Source organism: Kogia breviceps, chromosome 2 (assembly GCF_026419965.1).
Source record: "Kogia breviceps isolate mKogBre1 chromosome 2, mKogBre1 haplotype 1, whole genome shotgun sequence".
Classification (NCBI taxonomy): Eukaryota; Metazoa; Chordata; class Mammalia; order Artiodactyla; family Physeteridae; genus Kogia; species Kogia breviceps.
Genome location: NC_081311.1, coordinates 133,493,311 through 133,514,934, shown reverse-complemented (window position 1 = coordinate 133,514,934; position 21,624 = coordinate 133,493,311).

Sequence of the window (21,624 nt, the reverse complement as noted above, 5' to 3'; positions counted from 1 at the left end):
TCAGAAGGAACGGCATGTATGGAAATGCTGAAGTTAGAGAAAGCTGTATTTGTGGAACTCAAAGAATCTGAGAGTGGCTGAAGCTTAGAGAATAAAAGGGAGATAAACCCTGAGATGAAATTGTAAAGGGAGTCAGAGACCCTATCATACAAGGCTTTTTAGACCATGCTAAGAATTTTAGAATTTATTTTAGGAGAGTGGCAAATTATAGATGAATTTTAAGATTTGCATTTTTTTGTGTGGCTTCTAGGAGGCGGGGTGGATGATGGAGATAAAAAAAAGATAGTTTAATTAGGGGGTTATATCAGAAATACCAGTGAGAGGGAGTTCCCTGGTGGTCCAGTGGTTAGGACTCTGTGCTTTCACTGCAGAGGAACTAAGATCCCACAAGCTGCACAGCATGGCCAAAATAATAATAATAATAATAATACCAGTGAGAGATGACAGTGATGGGATTGGCATGGTAGTAGTGTAAAGGAAAAGTGGAGGTAGAGTTGGAAGATTTGGTGATGAATCATAGACGGAAAATAAGAGAGAAGGAGGTATGAAAGAGGATTTCTTTTAAGAATAATTGAGTAGACTGTTTCCAATTTCAACTAAGTAGATGGAGATGCCATTGTACCAGGCTGGGAACATTTAAAACTAGTTAGAGCCCAGTTTTTGAAAATATAACTTTAAGTCACCTATAATAATTCTAATTGGAGATAATAAGTAGGTAGCTTATCAAATTTTTTGAGCTCAGAATACAGGGTGTAGGCAGTTACGGAGATACGGAAATACATAGCATGCAGAAGGTATTTAAAGAGTGAGTAGATCTGAGCCAAGACTTGAGGCACATCAGCATTTAGAGATAGGGTAGAGGGTAAGGTGATACTAGTCAAAGTGGAGTTAAAATTATGTAGAAGAGTCTGAGGTAAACCAAGAGAGTCTGGTGTCATGGAAAACAAGCTATGTAGACCAGTATTTTACATGTTTCTAATAAGTCAGGAAAGATAAGTGCAGAACAATGTCCATTAGATATCATCACAGATATCATAGGTGACCTTAATGAAAATAGTTTTGGTGTGATGGGGCTGAAAGTCAGACTGGATTGAGCTGAAGAGTGAATGGGAGATGAGGAAGTGGAGGAAACATGCAAATAGGCAACACCCTCCAGAAGCTTGATTGTAAAAGAGAAGAAAATTAAAGCAGGAGCTGGAAGGAGATGTGGGGAAAAGAGAAGCTTATTATGGTTGTATTTTGTTTTAAATGGAAGAATATTAAAACATATTTGAACACCTAGGGGAAGAATTTAGTAGAAAGGGAGAGGTTAAGTAGAACAAGAGATGAAAACAGATGTAACAAAGTCCTGGAGAAGGCTGAAGCTGATGAGATCTGGAGTAAAGGTGAAGGAATTGGTCTTTGTTTTTTTGTAGGAAAAAACTACACCTGTGTTGTACAGAAGTGTCACAATGAGGACAGGGCAGATGCAGGTGGGCTTAGAGATTTTATGGGGGTAAGGTGGAGGTATTCCTGCCTAAGTCTTCTTTTTCCTCTGAGATTTATGAAGCAAGGTCATACATGACGACATAGAAATGCAGCCTTTGAGAGTTCATGAGGTGGTCTAAATCTAGAATGTATTGTGAAAAAAAATGTTCTGAGATCAGAAGTTTAGAGAATCTCCACATTTAAGGATCCAGGGGAGAAAGAGAAGTGTGTGCAGAAGAATCAGAATGGATGGACACAGAAACAGAAGGAGAGAAAAAAGCCTGGGTTGTAATAGAAAAGAGAAAAGGTTCCAGAAGTCTCCAAAAGGAGAGTCAGTGTTAGATGGCCTGACAAAAACTATTGGGAAGATAGTATTTTTTAAAAGTTTGTGTCATACAGTCAGAACTGTACTAATGAAGAATGTAATATTACCTGTAGACGTATCAAGTGACTTATCTAAACTCAAACAGCAAAGAGTTATATAGTAGAGTTTTTAATGTGGGAATGATAGAACCTGAAGCCCATGAAATTACCACTATGGATACTGTCTCAAAAGGCTAATTAACATATATTGAGCCCTTGCTATTAACAGGTATTTTGCTAAGCATTTACTTATGGAATGTTTATATTCCTATTAGAATTAGGAAAACATAAATCCCAGATAAATAAAGAGAGCTTTACAGTATTGGCACTTATCTAAGGTAGAAAAATATGATATGCTCCAAAATCATAATAAGGTATTTTACCAAACCCATAAATATTATTATTAAGTGCTTATTCTTTAAATACAGAATTGAAAGATGGGATGGGGGTAAGATAGGGTTAGACTAACATATTCTCTTACCTGTAGGAGTTTATAAGCTAAGACTAACTCCATACAACTAAAGAACAATGGAACAATCATTAAGAATAAATACATGAGTAAAATATAGATACTAAGTAAATGCAAAGATAGTACTCAGCAAATAGTACAGTTTAGTTGTTGTTCAGATAGGATCAGGATTAGAATACCTCTGCCCTGAAGTTGGGCCACTTGATGGACTTCCTGAAGCATGGTGATATTTTTGCCCTGTCTCCCACCGCCTTCCCCACCCATCGCCTTAGGGCAAATGCTTATTATACTCCAGGGAGTTCTAATTCTAAACAAGGCCAGTTTAGAATGAAAATGTATGATACTGCTGATGCCTTATAAGGCATGCCAGGGTGGGTAGTTCAAAGGTGAGGATAAAATACTGATGTTTAGGACTGAGGTTAAGAACAGTCTCACTTGCTGGTTCCAGATTCAAATACATGACCTTTATGCACTAATGGCACATGAAAGTAAAATGTGAGGAGTATTTATCACTATATCTAGTTTTATCTATATCTATATCAATATTTACCTACTATCTTTATCAATCATCTATCTAATCTGTCTTCTACCTACTTATTTTTCTATCTACCTGAAATCAACATATGAAAAAAATCCTTTTATAGATATATCCACAATGCCTTATAATAGCTACAGGCAATATGTTGCAGTTTCTATATTAGAAATTGATCTCCATGTTCAGGTACATGGACCATGTTCACAAAACTTGGTTGATTTGATTAAGGTGGATAATCTACATAAATTAAGAATCTAGGACAATCACTGCTAAGTTGCCATCCATGTGACATTTCTCTTTATGAAGAAAAAAAATCCAATTTAATGCTGTTTGTAGAGTTTTTTTTTTTTTTTTTTTTTTTTAATGGTACGCGGGCCTCTCACTGCTGTGGCCTCTCCCGTTGCGGAGCACAGGCTCCGGACGCGCAGGCTCAGCGGCCATGGCTCATGCGCCCAGCCGCTCTGCGGCATGTGGGATCTTCCCGGACCGGGGCACGAACCCGTGTCCCCTGCATCGGCAGGCGGACTCTCAACCACTGCGCCACCAGGGAAGCCCTGTAGAAGTATTCTTATTTGCTAATCATTGTAAAGTAAAAATTTCAAGTCAGTAGTAACTCTAGAGAAGTGAGGTCCTTCACCACATTTTGATTAGTAACTGCTTTTTATAATTAAGCACTTTAAATGCCTTTTGTCTGTCTCTCTAATAAGATCAAGGCACTGAGGGAAAGTAAAAATATTTTGTGTATTTGTGGGGTTAACATAGGTTTTCATTGCAAGGAAAATTGCTTTGTATTCAGAAGATTTTTCTTGTCATTTCTAGCCTTTTTTTTAAGAAAAAGTTTCTAGAAATCTATGCATGATATAAAAATCTGTAGTGGAACGTGTAGTGAGCTGCGATGCAAGTGGATTCACCTGCCATAAGAAGCATTCTGAGGAGGAGAGGGATTCAGGTTTAAAATGAAGACAGCTCACTGGAAGTGAGTAGAGTTCCAGATAGACCATCTGCCCCTGCCACATGGAAATTTCTCTTCCTGTGACCCATTGCTCTCCTGCTGAGACCGTCTTGATTTTAAGGCTGTGGTTTCTGATGGCTGGGAATGGCTGAGAATGGCTAGAAAAGGATTCCTGGGTGATTTTCCTGTCCTTTCAAAATCTTCTTTAGAGTCTGAACAAGTCAGGCTACTGCTAAATGTGGCTGGTATGCATTCCTGACAGGCAAAATTACTATCTTGGAGTTTGTCTTCACTAGGGCTTCTTTTTGAACTCCCTAGAAGCTGACATCCCCATAGAGTATGAAATCCACCCCACTGGCTGTCAACAAGCTGGCAGCTTACTGACTGTGTGTATTACCTGCTGGGCTGTTCTTCCATAGTAAAGAGTCCTGTCGGATGATTTATCCCAGAAAAGAGTCTTGCAGATTAACTGGGAATGAGCCAACAAGAGTATGATTCTAGCTCACCTACTTGTCTCCTATTCTTCAGTGTCCTTAGAACGAAAACCTAATGGGCTACCTTCTAGCAGCACATCATTTTCATCATCTTTAGTTAAACTAAAGGCTCAGAAGCAAAACAGATCATTTGGGTCTACTGTGTGAACTGGCAACATTGCAGAGAGCAGCAGATTGGTAACTATTTATAAGTAGATTTATCTGATTTTTTAATCTAGAGTGTGTGTGCCTATTTATGTATACCTAGCTAGTTGGGGATGAAATGTTTAAATATGAATAAAAAATAATAAGCCCACATGCTGTGAGTGAGAAGTCACTTATAATTTACAGTAAATACATAGCCAATTGGATAGATAGATATAGCCAATATATATATAGCCAATAGATACCTACATACATACATAAAAAGAGATTGACACTGAATTGAAACATGACTAAATTAGGGATTTGGGGGGAGTACATGTTTGTCTGCTACAAACAAGATTTTACTGCTTCCTTTTTCCCCAGCCACATCCATTTCTTCCTTCTCTTCTTTTTTCTCTCTCCACAGCTTCCTTTCCTGGCTCTCCGTAATACTTGCTCAGCCCCTAGGAGTCTGCTGAGTGGCAGGGCTGGCAGCAGGGAGCAGATTAGCAGCAATATTAGAGAGACAGACTCCGGCTGCTTTCCTTCATCACTTTGCTCTCACTTCCAACTTCAACCCTTCCCCCACCTGAAAGTCAAAGATTAAGTGAAAGTGAAAAATATGTCAACGTTTTTTCTTTTAAAAAAGAAGTCTATTTGTCTTACAGCTTGATAAAATGCCCTAGTAGGTTATGTTTATTTAATTTTTTTTTTTTTTTTTAACTTTTGATTGCTAGCCCTGTGCTTCTGAAGCACTCCACAGACCCCACAGATTATGGCTGCAGTCACTCCCAACAAATATCTAGCATACAACATGACTACAGTTTACAGATTTTTTTTTTCCTCTCTGGTGATCCCGACTAGTTTATAGTAGGTGGCTTTATGTAATAACATTAATTTTTAGGGAGAGACAGGGATGGAAGCAATGTTTCTCTCTTATGTACTACACTTAAAGCAGGAAAGAACCAATTTAAAAATATGCAGTCCCCTTGTCACCTTAATACTCTTACATTGGTCAGAACATGTAACTTGACTTAAGGTATCCAGTATGATTTTGTTTCTTTCTGGTGGTGCTTCTAGCTGTACATAATTCCTGTTAAAATCTAACAGTTAAGTAGCTTTGAGCAAACACTCAGCCTCTCAGAACCTTCGTATTTTAATCTGTAAAATGGGGATAATGGTACTAGTTTGGGATTAAGTGCTATCTGTATGTTAACTGGCCTCCCATAGTACCCGGTACATATGATGTGTTCAGCCAGCATTAGTTTAATCAAATGGCATTGTTCCTACAGAATCTAATGAACTACCCCCATTGATACTAACCTAATGAAGTGTTACTATTATCATGTAAATTTATGCACATAATAGCCTCTTGTTGGGTCAAATGCCTTAATCCTAAATCTTGATATTAATCATAATAATAAGCAATCTGTATATACATAGTGCTTTGCAGATATCAAAGATATGTAGTATCCATTATCTCACTTTAGTCTTCCAAGGATCCCCAAGACTACTTAAACATGAATTACTGAAACTCCTAGAGCTTGAAAAACTCAAAATCATATGTGTATCATGCAATAGAAGAGGGACTGGAACTCGGAATCCAGAATCCATTTAAAATGAATTATGTTTATTGATTTTAAAAGAGAGCAAAGAAAGTAGGAAATAAAATACGTTTACAGCGATCAAATCAGGTAGATGTCTATCTTCTCTAGCTTTAGCAGCAACCATACTCTTTTGGAGCTAACATTCTCTTGTTCTGAGGTGGTCTTCAAGTAAGTGAAAATCCATGCGTGTATTTTGTGTCTTTTAATTTCATCTCACGGTTTAGTTCACATTCAACTATCTAGTTGAATGACCAGCATTTTTCTTTGTGCATTTTGGACTGATATAGTGTACACCCTGTACATCCTCCCGTCAACCATTTTTTAAAAACAGCATAATGGTGACATAAATTTAGATAATACAATAATATTTTCAAATGACTGACTCATTTGGTTAGAGAAGTACATTTCCATGCTAATGTGTGGCTGACCCCTATGAACCCATCACCAAAAATATAAGGGTTTATTGTTGTTTTTGTATAGTCTCAAGCATTGAGAAACTAGGGTTTTCTAGTTCTTAGGGATATAAGTGGACCTCTATCTAGGACTCTGTTAGTGTTATCCATCTGTTAGAGTTCACAATGGTAGGGGAAAAAAAAAGTAGTTTTAGAAAAAGGGAAACTATGGAATGCATTTTATAATTTATCAATACCTGAATATCAGCATCTAATTTTTGACAAAAGAAAGCTCCAGTTTGAACGATTCTGGAAACTTTAAACTTTGTTCATTTTGTAGGATCAATAAATTAGTTAAAAATTATTGTCATACTCATTGTCAGTTCTGAACATTCTCAGTAAGAAATGTCTCAGTAAGACATTTATTCAGTATGACTTATCCCAGGAAGACATTTAGAATGTTTATTATGATTTGTAGTTTTTGAAAAGAAAAGAATATCATCATTTTGTAAGAGTATAATCTTTGATAGTGTGAGAGAAAAAAGCTAGTGTGTAATTACGTTGTCAAATTCCAACAATGCTCAAATTAATCTTCCTATTTGGTTTTGTATTAATCATATTTTTAAGTACAGATCACCTGACCTAGTGCAGAAATTTCAGTACTCTGGCCTGATACCTTGTCTGAAAATGAACTCCTTCTACAATGAGCCACATACTTGATTGTTCTCACATCAAAAATTGCTTTGCAGCGTGCATTGACAATCTTTTTAGAAAAAGATCTCAAAAAAGAAAGTGCTTTGGGATTGTTTGCTTCTGCTAGAAAAAAGAAAAAGGTGTGGTTAATGTGAATATCAGTTCTAAAAATCTCATTCTTGAACAGTATGAATACTGCAAGACTAGAAGATTTCATCAAATGTCAGTCACTTCACACCACTGGCCTTTACCATAACCCTTTGGAGTGTTATAAGACTTTTCTTATTTTTTTATGGAACTACACCAGGAATTACATTAGGAATTATGTCAGCCCTGCAGCAATTTTCAAGAAGCCACAGGTCCATGATCCTGAAACTTTGACTGCTGACAAGAAGTTGCTTGGAGCAGCAGTGTTATTAACAAGCCACCTTTCCCACACCCCATCTGCACTGGAAGCCATCCCCAGCTCATCACCTCCATCTGTCTCTCTGTACGATGGGGCGTGCACACCAGCAGTCTCCGGCCATGAGGTTCAGTTTGCTGCTGAGTTACTCATCAAACATCCCGCGCTGCAAGGACTCCTTATTTTCAGGATTGCGGGCTGCAGGCAGCCGATCCGTGAGTCTGACAGAAGTGTACTTACCTTCTTTTATAATGAAGGCTCTTTAGGCAGGAATGTTGATGCCTTAGGAATGAAGGCATTTTATGTATGTGCCCTGAGAGATCCATTTGGTGCTGTGGGGTGTCTCTCCTGAGATTTATTACAGCCTCTCAGGGGGGTGGAATCTCTTGATTTGATGCCATCCAGGGCTTTGTTCTCTGCACAGTGTCCTCTGAAGACTACCAGCCCCGGATTCTTCTTCTACCTTTTAAAAGGCCTCTGAGGACTCATAAATTCAGTGCTTCTGGATTAAAGCATAGGATATGCATGTGCCTACTATTTAGTTACCCTATGGTTTTTTCCTGGAAAAAGACTCTACTTTTACTCTTCCTGCTGGTTATCAAATGGTGTGCAAATGACCACCCACTAGGGTTTTTCATGTTATTTTTTTTTTCAAACTAGCACTGTAACTGTAATTTTGCTTCAGAATTGTGAATTATCAGGGTTACTCTTGAGAAACTTAATTTTCATGGGTTTTTTTTGTTTGTTTTTTTGGTTTAGTCTTCCTGTTCTGGGTAGAAGTGGATTGGTTGGGGGAGGTTTCTTCTCATATTATTAGTTCTTTCAGATCCCTGTGTAGTGCTTTCACAACGTAGAGGAATCTCAGTGACTGTCCTCAGAACACAGCGATAGCTCCTAGAAGTCATTTTTTCCTTTTGACCCAATGTAGGAGAGAACACTTGGACAATAGAGAGGAAAGCATTACAATGTAGTGGGTAAGAGCAAGGCAGGGATATTGGGGTAAGAAACTGTAATTCAAAATCCCACTTTGCCAATTACCAGTTGCATGGCCTTGAGTAAGTTAAATGATCCAAGCCTCAGTTTTGTCATCTATGAAATGGAAATAACAGTCTCTAATTCTTAGATTACTTTGGGGTGTGGTAGTAATGAAAGTAGGTAGTGCCTAAACAGGGCTAAGAATAGAACATGGCATATAGTAAATACTTAAATGAGAGGTTATACTATTATTATGACTGGGGACAGAATGTTCTAAAAGCAGAAGAGAAAAACTGAATGATTTTTTTTTTCAATTTTACTGTGTCAATAGGATTCAGCCAAGAATTCAGGACTTTGGGTCCTCCAGATGTGTCTCTATTCATAAAACTATTTCCTTTCACTCATATAGAACTATATACCTAGAGGGCACTCAATAAAAATAATGACAAAAATCAACCCATTGCTGCACACAGGGGTGAACTTAAAGATCTATCTTATATTTTTAGTGTTCTTCAAAGCACCCAGTTTCTTGGGTGGGTGGAGGAAGTAAGCCACATTGCTTGTAAGCATTTATGTGTTCTTGTTTAACGTTTGTCTTGGTCTTGGACTATGCTACCATCACTGTCATGTGACAAATCAGTTCTTGAAGTTAAATTTGGTCAAACATAATAACTGGCTATTTTAAAGAACCAGAGAGATGGTTAACTTTAGAATCAGGCACCAAATGGCACCCACCCATCACATACTCTAACAGCGCAATAAAAATAATTCATATATTGGAATATTGAAATCTTTAAAACATGAAGTGACATATAAATGAGTATGAGTAAAACTGGAGAACTCTGAATAAGATTGGTGGATTGTATCAATGTCAATTTCCTGATGGTGGTATTATACTATAGTTTTGCAAGATGTTGCCAGTTGGGAAAACTGGGCAAAGTGTGTGTGAGCAGGGGACCTTTCTGTGCTATTTCTTACAATTGCACGTGAACCTACAATTATCTCAATAAAATTTTTAATTAAAAACATGAAAGGTAAGCATCTTCTTAATGACCTCATATTTAAAAGGACATTTCCGGGCTTCCCTGGTGGCGCGGTGGTTGAGAGTCCGCCTGCCGATGCAGGAGACACGGGTTCGTGCCCCGGTCCGGGAAGATCCCACATGCCGCGGAGCGACTGGGCCCGTGAGCCATGGCCGCTAGGCCTGCGCGTCCGGAGCCTGTGCTCCGCAACGGGAGAGGCCACAACAGTGAGAGGCCCGCGTACCGCAAAAAAATAAATAAATAAATAAAAGGACATTTCCAACACAACTTCAACTGCTCATTACTTATATGGAGTCTAAATGAGATGTTTCATTGGTGATATTTTCTACAATCAAAACTTTTAGTTGGTCCATGGCCTTTAAATTTCATAGAAACATGATATTTAGTGACTGAACTACTATAGATAGCTTATTCTTTCTTTCATAAGAACCTGGAAAATTGGGACAGTCCTTACTTTTGGACTTAAAAAGAATTGGCCAGAAGATAAATAGAATCCACAAAAGAAATTTGCGTATAAAGCAGCACAGAAATGTCTTCAAAAGAAGAGCATCTTCCATTGATCTATTTTTAAAATAGAGTGATATATTGTGACAAAATCTAAAATTTTAGAACAGCTTCCATCTTTCAGTTCTCCGATGTATATATAACTATTAGCAGCAGCAGCTTATAGTCCTGCTGAGAGGTTAAAAATAGTTATTTTCTGATTGTCCTTTTTGATACTTTAACACCTGATGGCCTAGTGTATAATGCCTTTGTTTATTTTCCATGACAGATTTTCTTAATAGTCTTGCTAACATCATAGTGTGTAGATTCATATTTTTCATGGTAACAAATGATTTTGATCCATTCATGTGATCATAAAGAATTGTTATCAATACGTAAAGGTCCAGAATGACTCTAGATCACTACAGGCGGTGCACTTGAGTGTTAGCATGGCAGGAGTCAGTGGCAATACGTCTTTGTCTCTTAGACCTCATTAGAGCCTTGCTGATTTTAACCATGGGAAAGACTGTGGAATGGGAGTAAACCATGTCTCTCCAGCTGTGTTTCTGTAACTCATATTTACAGCTGAGATAACTAATCCTCTTGGCTTTTCTTTTTTGTTTTAATGAAAACAATAACAGTACATAATGTACAAGACCAGGTTTGATCATGGTGGAGTGTTAACGTATATTTGCTTTGACCCATTTGTAAGAAAGGGAGGGGAAAAACATGCTTTATTTTGGTTACCTCACAATTATTTGCAGATCTCCTCCCCATTATCTCATGTCCCCAGATAGACTTTAGAGATCAGGACAGATCAGATTTTACATTTTCAATATTTCCAAGCACCATTCAGTCTTAAAAAAAAATCCAAAAATTGCATTCTGAAACTCTGAAACATCAGTATCTGTTAACTTAGGTTGTCAAATAATGAGTTATAGAGAAAGGGATGGGACATACATCTTTTTCTCTGATTGTAACTCAGTGCTTATGGATAGGATTGCACAGATTTTTAAACTAATAACATTCATAGAGTCTTCGCCTACTTTCCCCACAATCTGCATGTTGGTTCTTTCATCATTCACTCTCAGATTTAGTTGGAAGGCTCCCAAAGTGTAGCTCATATAACTCTTCTTGAAAGGCAACTGCCCAATCAACTGTACTCGACTTCAAGGAAGTTTTGAGGAAACTAATTATAGAAGAGTCATGATAATCCCCAAACTCCTAGGTTAAGTCAGAAACCCTGTGGAACTACATGTTTATACTAACAGCTTATTTATGGAATGTGGTCTTTATTTTGGCATTTTTTAAACGGTTTCACTGTACACTTTTAAGGCACGTGAGTATGCGTTTGCTGCTCATTATGCGCTGTAGTTCAGGAGCAAAGCTGGGTACAAAGAGTCTCTGAAGGACAACCCGACCATTCATCTGTACACATGTACCATGCTGGCTGCTGCGTTGTAGAAAGAGGCTCTGCAGATTCTCCAATCGGAAGAAATAATGAGCTTAAAGCAACAGCTCCTCTGAAAACAGTTGGCAGTTAGATAATGATGGATATGCTACAAATTCTAGACATATCAGCCAAGAAGGATGAAGAATGATGCATTAAAGAAAGGAAGGTGAAAATCTACCACCTTTCTTTTAAAGGTGAACATATAAGATGCTGTTCACTATGATGGCAACATTACCTGAGTATATCGTGCTGTATAATAAATGGCACCACATTACAAAACAAATTTCTTTTTGGAGGAGGTTAATAATAACGAAATTAGACATGGTGGGAAGAGACGCAAAGTGGAAGTTAAAATTCTGCCCTGAAGTTGAGGTTTTCATTTGTTCTCTTTTCTTGAAATAACCTCACGAATAGCAGCTTGGTCCTCTTTCATACAGTGAACATGGGCTGTTTTACGAACATCAATACCATTGATTAAAAAGTAAAAGTTCTGTCAAACTGTAGTTTGATCTTCATGACAGCAAACAGCCTGTTTGATGTTTTTATTGAATCAATTGATTTTTTTTTTCACTGAATTGATTGGTTGTTTTACTGTCATGTGGACACTTCCTAAATCAACATGTGCCTCTGTAGAGGTGTTTTTGAAAAAATTTGAATTCATGGATGTGTCTAGAATGTCAGGCTAACAGAACCTTTTGAACCCCAAATTGCATCAGAATAAATGGCATCAGTACTGAGAAAAAAGTTTTTTCTTTTCTTAAAATTAGATTTGAATTTTAGAATTCAAGCAACTCAGTGTTAAGACTGATGAAAAGGTCATTTCTTTTTCCTGTCTTGTTCAAGTATGTACTTTGGATGTTGACTGAGTTGTTAGATAATACTCTATCAATAAAGGGAAGTTGATCTGTCATAGATTTTTGAGGGTAAAAGAAAAAGGAAACAGAAGCCCACCCCCTCTCTCCTTACTCTGCCTCATCTCTTTAATAACTGGGTTGATACATTAGCCAGGTTTCCCTGCCCTTTCAAAGGGAGTTATTAAATCTATTCATTCCAGGCAAGATTTTTTCTAAATGTCCACAGTGTGAGTCCTGGAAAATTTCTTTTTTTCTCTAATAAATATAGATTTAACAATAGGCTTTTGTTTGAACGGTGGAGGTTAGGTATCAAGACAAAGTCTGCTATATTCTGCCTATCGAAGTGATGCACTAGCCGTTTACTCTGTATATGGTAGGAGGAGAAGGTGGCTGCAAACAATTTTATCTGTCTTGGTTTCAATGCAACATATTAACCGCCACATCTCAAAGAGGCCAGATTGATGCTGCTTGTATAATCACTGTGTCTCCCACTAGGGCTACCGTGGGATGCATTTTACAAGGTGGACTGTATAGCCCTAAAAGGGTCAGTTTATAACAGCTCTGACCTGCCAACTTTCAACACACATAGATAGGGCTGTTCAGTACTCACATTCACTTAATAATGAGATTCTGTTTATTTGATGAATCCTCTCCCTTCTGACACTAACCAAAGTGTGCCTCTAGATTTTCTTCTATGTAATTCATTCATTTATTCATTTGTTTATTCGTCCACAGTCTTTGGGCCCCCAGATTCACTTCAAGACATCTCATTTACAGCAAATACTTTGTCTTTCACTTGACTGATCAAAGGTATCTGACACGTTTTTCCTATTTTCTTTATTTTTTAAAATATTTATTTATTTATTTGGCTGTGCCAGGTCTTAGCTGCAGCATTCAGGATCTTAGTTGCCGCATGTGAACTCTTAGTTGCGGCATGTGGGATCTAGTTCCTTGACCAGGAATCAAACCCGGGCCCCCTGCACTGAGAGCATGGAGTCTTAGCCACTGGACCACCAGGGAAGTCCCTGTTTTTCCTATTTTTCATCTCACCCAAACTTCCAAATATCTCTATACTTGTGTCTTTCATACCACCTCAGTAAGTCTATATAATTTTAGCTCTCTTTTCTTTCTTTCCTACCATTTAAGGACAGTTTTACCAGGCAGAGATTTCCTTTTCCTTCTGCATAACTGCACTTTGTAATTATTCCCTCATTTTTGTGAATGAACATTGATTTCTAGTGGCTTTATCGTCACTGTCCACAAACATTTTCACATCTCTAATGAAAGAAAAAGATGTCTCCAGCTTGTGGTACTCCTTGGAGTTACTACTTTTACTGCCAAGTTTCTCCAAAGGGCACTTTACTATTCCAGCCATCATTCCCTCACCACCCCTTCGCTGACAGTTTGGCATCCAGCCTCATCACTTTACAGGAATTCCTTTTCCCAAGGTCACCAGTGTCTTCCTAATTGCCAAACCCAACAGTGTGTTATCAGTCCTAATTCCTGAAATCACTGTAGCATTAAACACTTACTTGACTTCTTTGACTCTTGCCTACCTTTTTTTTTTTTGTCCCTCAGAGATCTTGTGCATTCTCACGGTTTCAATTTTGAGCAGCAGGGATGGATGGAAAGAGCTTTGCTATGAGGCAGATATCAATTCTAATTCTATATGGTTCTTCCATTTTGAGCTATATGAACTTGGATACATTTCTTAACTTCTTGACACCTCAGTTTCTGCATCTCAGAAGTCGGGATGATAATGCCTTCTGCATGGGGTAAATAGGATTAAGTGAGAAAGAGAAGCACATAGTGAATGTTCAACAAATGTTAGTCTTTTTGACCTTTCTAAATAATATCCTGAATTTCCTGCTAAGTTTTGTTCATATTTTTTTCTTGGCTGGTCATTTCTACTGTATGCTCTCACTCCCACCTCAGTTGTGAATGTTAAAGCACATACCATCTTTTCTCCTCCCATGACCACCCCCCCCCCAAACCTCCCCTTCTAAAACTCTATTTTTCTTCCAGTCATCAGGGCCCTCCCAAAGGCCAGAGACAACTGCCAGGTCTTTGGAGGCTCTTCATCTGCTGCCTCTCAAGGGACCACAGACAAGATTTTCTGAGGGAATCTCCATATCGCCGGCTGCTGATATCTCTCTTGATACCACTGTAGCTCTATTTAAGTGTTTTACCTTGTTTTTGCTTGGTGAGTGAGCTTGTTCCCAGCTTCTACTCTTGACCTTCTTCTGGACCCAATGGAGACTCTAGGTCCTGGTTAGGGTGCATTCTTGGCTCTCTCCTCAGCTCTCATTGGCTTTGCTGCTTCCCCTCGGGGTTATCAAACCAAGTTCATGGTCTTCCAGGCCTCCAGAGTTGCCTGTCTGGATAGCTCTCTGTTGCCCTCACCTGACACAAATCCACAATTATCAAAGCCACTTCATTAGAATCTGCTTCCAAGATTCACCCCTCAGGGTGTGACAAATAATGTCATCACTTTCAGTCTCTTGAGCTGGAGCTGTGAATTAGCTTTTCACATTTATTTCCCTCCTCTTTCTCTAGAATGGTTCCCCCAATCCATTCACTCCTCAGTTACTTTAGCTTTGCAATGCTCCATACATGCATGTTTTTAAATATTATTTATACCAATAGAATAGCAAGGCCACTAATAATAATGACAATAACAACACTAATAGCTAACATTTGTTGAGAGCCTATTATGTGCTAGGCGTTCTGAAGGACTTCATAAGCCTTATCTGTTATAGAAGAGAAAATTGAGGCTTAGGGAGGTTAAATACCTTACTCAAGGTCAGAAGCCCAGATTTGTCAGCTTTCAAACCCATGCACTGTTCTATATTGTTTGAATTGATCGTGTTTCCTTGATGGAAGCGTTTATGCATTTTTCATAAGTATTTCTCATATTGAATATCTTTCAACCATAATCCAATATAAAATAAAAAGTCAGATCACAGATTTTATGAAATTACACCGAACAAGTGATTTCATGGAATTGTAAATGCATTTTATTTTAGTAAAGATTTGCCCAGTTCAGTCAGAAATAGAGTCCCAATGTGGAGAGAGGGGTGTAGTGTGATTATGAAGAAAGCAAATGGGTGAAAATTTGATCTCTGATTTGTCAACTTATTTAATAAGTGGAGACATTCTCTGGCGGGAAAGACATAAAAGGGGGTGTCCTTGGAAAGAGTCAAAATGGAAACAGAGCTAATGTTGTCAGGCAATAGGAAGTCAATGGAGAAGTGGTGGGCTTAGGAGGACAGCTTACTGCTGAAATACTTTCCCTTAGCATTAAGCCCTTGAACCTGTGCACTGTATTGTCAAAAGAGTTTCATGGAAATTCTAGCACTTTATGCGCAGTCTCAGACACACCACTGGACTTGGGATCTGAATACTGAATTCCCTTCCTAGCTCTATCACTAAACAGCTATTTGACCTTGGACAAATCTCCCAAACTTCCTGGTCCTGAGTTTTGTCATCTTTAAATCCCTGGGAGTGGGACTGGATGAGCTCCAGGGCTCTTCCCTGCTTTATCATTCTTATATTCTGTATGCTCAAAAGGTGGTGATGATTTATGGCTTAGGTTTGCGGCCTGTGCCCGTGCTACTCATTTACTAACATCATGTATGGATGTCATGGGTTGCTAACTCAGACTGTGTAGGAAATATAAAATCTTGATAAGAGAGTCCCCAGATGGGGGATAAGCACATGACATCAGAGGTTACACACCTTTTGTAAAGTACCAGAGTGTGTTAACACTATGCTTTGCCACCAAGGTCCCTTTCTGATTCTTGAGTCAAGCCCTCTTCTGCAGCTCAGTGCATCTGTTTCATCGCAGCTGCTGAATATAACTTCTATGACCATGTGCATGGGAAGCCTGTACAACTGAACATGTGAAAGCACAATTACAATCGAACAAGGGAATAATTTGGTCAGTAGTTCAGCATCCCAAGATCTAAAGAAAGATCACCTTTGGCTAGACTAGTAGACCCAAATGGCCCTTTTTATTGCTTCACTAAAACACACCACTTTGCCCAGTTCATTTATTGACTTTTACATCTCAAGCACAAATTCTTACCTAGGTAGAAGTTAAACGTCTACAACACACTAATTGTAAAAGCAAAAGTGCCAATTCAACAGAATTCCAAAACCATGGGAAATGCCTCTGAACTTGACAACTCTTATGTAAATTAACTCTAAGAATAATTTCTTTTTTTCAAGAAGCTTTGGGTATTTCTTTGGAAAACGCTCCCTCTCTGGTACAGGGGTGTGTTTATTTATGGGGAATGAAAAAAGAACTTAGTTGCAGAAAAGAGTAGGAAACACTGAGGTTGCTTTTTGGTGACTAACGAAAAGCTAGAGGCTAGGATTTGATTTAAATCACACCCCCAAAATATCACCCCAGCTTCCAGAAATATACATCATTTGTGTAAATAATCTAACTTTTCTCCCCTGCTACTCAGCTTTGCAGAAAGCAAGAAAGAGTTAAAACACAAAAGCAATTTTTAGAGGAAACCTCATGACTAGCAATCAGTGCTAATAAGATTCTTTTCCTCTTGCAAGATTCACAGAAAGCCCTCGATCCATGCCGAGCACATTCAAAGGAAAGGGACTAAGACCTCCCCTTGCAGGTTCATTATCATTCTCAGGTTATCCCAAGCCAAGTGAATCAGAAAAGCAAATGAATTAGTGAGAATTAAGAAGCCTCTGTGGTCTGAACCCACTCCAAATCTCAGCAAAGATGAAAGGTAGACACTGATGTCTTATGTCCCAAGGTTCTCAGGATTGGAGCCCCAGTGCCTAGCTGTTCCTCGAGAGCCTTGCAGAAACGTGCAGGCAGTTAACGTCGCCTAACGTCTTCTGACCGCGGGTTCAGCCATGTGGGAAAAGTTTTAGGAGGCTGCAAAATCAAACCCCCTTTCACTCACAATTAATTACAGAGGACTTCGTATAGCACCTAGCTGTCAGTGGGTCCAGCGTGGGCACTTTTCTTCTTATTTTGGTCACTTACTAATAAAGATACCAGGGTAATGTTTTATTATATGAGGATATCATATGGGATTTTTAAACACGAAATCGGTAAAATATTTGGACTGCTAAGTGTTAGGCTTCTTCGGAAGCGATGCCTTGAGCAGAGGAGAAAGATTTAATGTGAACTAAAGTACTTAGAATTACAAAAGTTTTTGTTGTTGTTTTTACTGTTGTTTTAAATGCTACTGGCAAATAGGGTTGGGTAAAGTGGGAGGGGGCTTGTTTTTGTACTTGTGATGGAGATGGATCCTTGGAGCATCTGTGGGACTTAGACAAAACATGTAAAGGTTTGGGAGTAGCAGTTTGTTTTCATTAAATACTTGTTACTGCTAATTATATTTGATCACTATAAAGAATCCAGTTTAATTAAAGAAACACTGTGGTTAGGAAAATATTTGATTTCCAAAGAAGAAGAATTTATCTTTGCATTAGTAAGTAGGGAAAAAAGTAATTGTGACTGTATGTTTTTTAGTATGTTATTGGTTTTTATGGAAAAGCTTTATTCCGTTCATGGGAAACATCTTATTTCTGTTCCTAAAATTACAGTAAAGTGCTAATTTCATATCATGCTGCTTGCATGCATGCTTCAATTTATTTAACATAAGTAATTACTTTAAAAATGAAACAACATTTGGCAAATGACATTAAACAACAAATTCTAACATCAATCTGAGTCAACATATCTTCTTTCTCTTTGGAGATAGTTTCAGTGTTAACTCTTTCAGTGAATGTTGAAATGTGCTCTGACATTGTTTTCCCTAATCAACATATGGTTTCCATTTTAATTTTGCAAGGTAATATTTCAGCAGTGGTCTGGAGGAAATTAATGCAAAATGAAGGCAGATAACTATCCCTGTAACTAAAGCCTAGTGTTCATGTTGTTGTGTATCATTGCATATAATGATTCTTTTAAGCAATTGCCCTAAGAACTTTGATTTTTAAAAAATGTATCCTCTGTACATCAAATTAGTTTGAGTGAACTCTCTGAATTCTACAAGTTTAATGGACAAGGGTATATCTTAGTATAGCTACTATAGTCTTAACAAAAAGCACAATTCTAATATTGTGTTTATGGTATGTAAATTTCAGGGACAACTCAGACTTAACTAGATCTTAACACCAGAAACAGTATTAAAAAAAATAAGTTCCTTAATAGTTTTGCATCATATGTTAAAAAGAAGTAATTTTTATCTTTCTACTTTAAACATATACCTGTAAATTTTGGAGAATATTTTGTTTGTAAAATCTTTAGATTTTTGCTGATTTTAACCATTTATTCTTGTCCTTAAACACTACTAAATTTACATATTAATGTATTTGGATAATTATATTTTTAAAAACTTATCTCATTGAGAAAGGTGAGCCTGAAAATCCATGTTTAAAATATAGCTTAGGGGCTTCCCTTGTGCCGCAGTGGTTGAGAGTCCCCTTGCCGATGCAGGGGACACGGGTTTGTGCCCCAGTCTGGGAGAATCCCACATGCCGCGGAGCGGCTGGGCCCGTGAGCCATGGCCGCTGAGCCTGTGCGTTCAGAGCCTGTGCTCCGCAACGGGAGAGGCCACAACAGTGAGAGGCCCGCGTTCCGCAAAAAATAAATAAATAAATAAAATATAGCTTAATATGCTTGAAGCTTTATAGCTAGCTTTCTTTTTACATTGTAATTTAAATGTTTAATTTCTCTTTAATTTTAATATATAAAAATTAAATTAAACCCAAGAAAACATAAGTTCCCAGTTACATCCGGGTAGAAGAGAACCATACTCTTATTTTTGCTCTTGTATTGCATTGTTTTTATTATTATTATTTCCCACTATCATAGCTTAAATATCTTCTAATAAATTTTTCCTTTGTTTTGGTAAAACTGAAATAATTTGACACTTTTGGATGGAGGAGGAAAACAAACTTCCACCTTTTTGATAAATTATATTAATGTGTAGGAAAACCTGCATGTTCAAAAGTGCTAAGTCTGTAAGCAATTTTGCACTGAAATAGCTTTTACCAGATTTCTGAATAAAGCACAGGAAAACAATTAGAGCAGTTTAGTATACAATGGACAGCCTAGAGAGCAGCTTTCTGCATGCTTCCATCAAAGAAGAAACACACCTTTGCTAATAGAAATATTATTTAAAACGCTGTGAATCGGCAGCAGCTTGCAGCAGTGGCAACTACCAGCAGTTCTGCCTTAGCACAGCAGCCTGCCCTGCCCTTGCATTGCCCACAATGACCAGGGAAATCCCAGAGGTACTCTTGAATTTCTGCATTCTCATTTCTTCAGCTGTAAAATATCCATCACTCACATCTCATACTGGCCAGAGTGACACCTGCCAGTCTAAAGAACAAAGAAAAACTATTGTCCGTCTGCTAACCACGTCTCAGCAATGAGAGCAGAGCAATGGCAGGGACGTGCATCTGATGGTGTATTGCTAAACTCTAATTTCTCTTCTGGATGTTTCTCTCAAGGAAGGCAATTTTCAGCATATTGTTGTTTAACATTGAGAACCTGCTTTTGTGGTCCATTGTATATCTTAATGACACATTTAAAAATATTTACAAACAAGTGGCAACATACGTATTGAATAAGCTTAAGTGTCGCTGTGCAGGGCAACATGATGTTGTTGTCATGAAAGACCCATGGATTTGGTCATGATTGGATGGCTTCTGTGATCCTTCTAGGGCCAAATTCAAATGCATTCCCTCAGACCCACCTTCTAAAAGTTTTGTGGGGTGTATGTGTGTGTGTGCTTGTGTCTGTGTGTGTGTGTGAGAGAGAGAGAATCTGTCATCATGTCACATGAAGTTATGCAACATTCTATCTGCTGTTGATGAAATGCAACATGACAGAATGTAATGTAATGTAACGTATCAAAAAATGTAAATAATATACTTTGCGGGATTAGATATCTGCTGTCAATTCCTATCGTAGGGATCTGAACAGAACTTGCCGAGGCGGACAGAGGCTCAGTGAATGCCAAACTGGCTGTGGTGTTTGAGAACCAGCACACACCACAGTTCACTGATTTCCCAATTACTTTGGGGTAGTTTGGCACGTATAGAAATGTTCAACAAAAGTTCTCTTGTTGGACACTTCTGGGAAGTAATTTGATTGTTAATTACAAATGCTCAGGGTGATTGCTCTGCATAATTGTTTTACTCCTTCAGCATCCATTAGGAGCTTATCTGCCAAAGGTTTATTTTTAGATCTTTGAATTTTTAACATCTTCCTTATGTCAAACTGATGCAATATCAGTGACCCCTCCAGATAAAATCCTTTAACCAGCCAGGGTAATCTAGTGCCTCCCCTGAGAGGTAGAAGAAGATAGTATGACTAGGTGTATTTTATCTCCAACAGGCTCTGTAATCAAGCAACACACACGCATTTCAAAATTGTATGCTTTTTGAGAAATAACTTCAGTTATATGCTCTACATTACTTAAAAACTGTTAAGAGCAAAAGGCATATCTCAGAATTAAACCAAATGCATTCCAGATACTATTTCTTTTTATTACCAGGCTTTAGTCTCCGCTCTTAACAATAGACAACACAAAACAAGTCCACATTGCCTTAAAGGTAAGTGGGCAGAAGCTCATTTGATACCGCATTCCTGAGAATGGAACCTTTTATTTGCTGTCATAGTGATGCCTTTTAATTGTCCTAATAAATAAGCTTTTAAAAAGCTTCTAAAATGTTCACTAATAACACACTTTGGTCTTTAGCCATAGAAATGCAGAAATAATTAGAAGTGGCATTGTGTACACTGCCTTCTGGACTAGGCTGAAGGTGAAGGAGAAAGTCTCATGCTATCCTTGTCAGCTGCAAGGGTAATTACTGCTGGCTGAAATTACTCAACATTTGTTTATAAGCTCCCCAGAGCATGCTGTAAATAGATTGTCTGTTATAGTCCAATCACATTAAAACGCTGCTCCTTGCAAACTGCTACCTCCTGTTTTCTGTAAGCTAGACAGGGAAAGCCTGCTGTTCACTTACTGAGCACTGAGCGGGAAGAGCTATGTTTAATGTGATTGTTTTCATTAGATTCTTCTCTGGCCAGGATCACATTTGTGTTTTCAGGGTCTGAATGCTAGTGGGGTACATTACTTTCATTAGGACCTTTTAATTCACTTTAGGGACGATGTGTTTCTTTATTAGTGGAATTTGCATGTAACAGTTCAGAAGGAAATGTAAAACAATACAGAGGAGTGACCCTATACCTTCCCTTCCACACAGGGGATTTGTTTATCTATATTGAGTTTTAGAAAGTTCATAGCATTTACTGGTTAT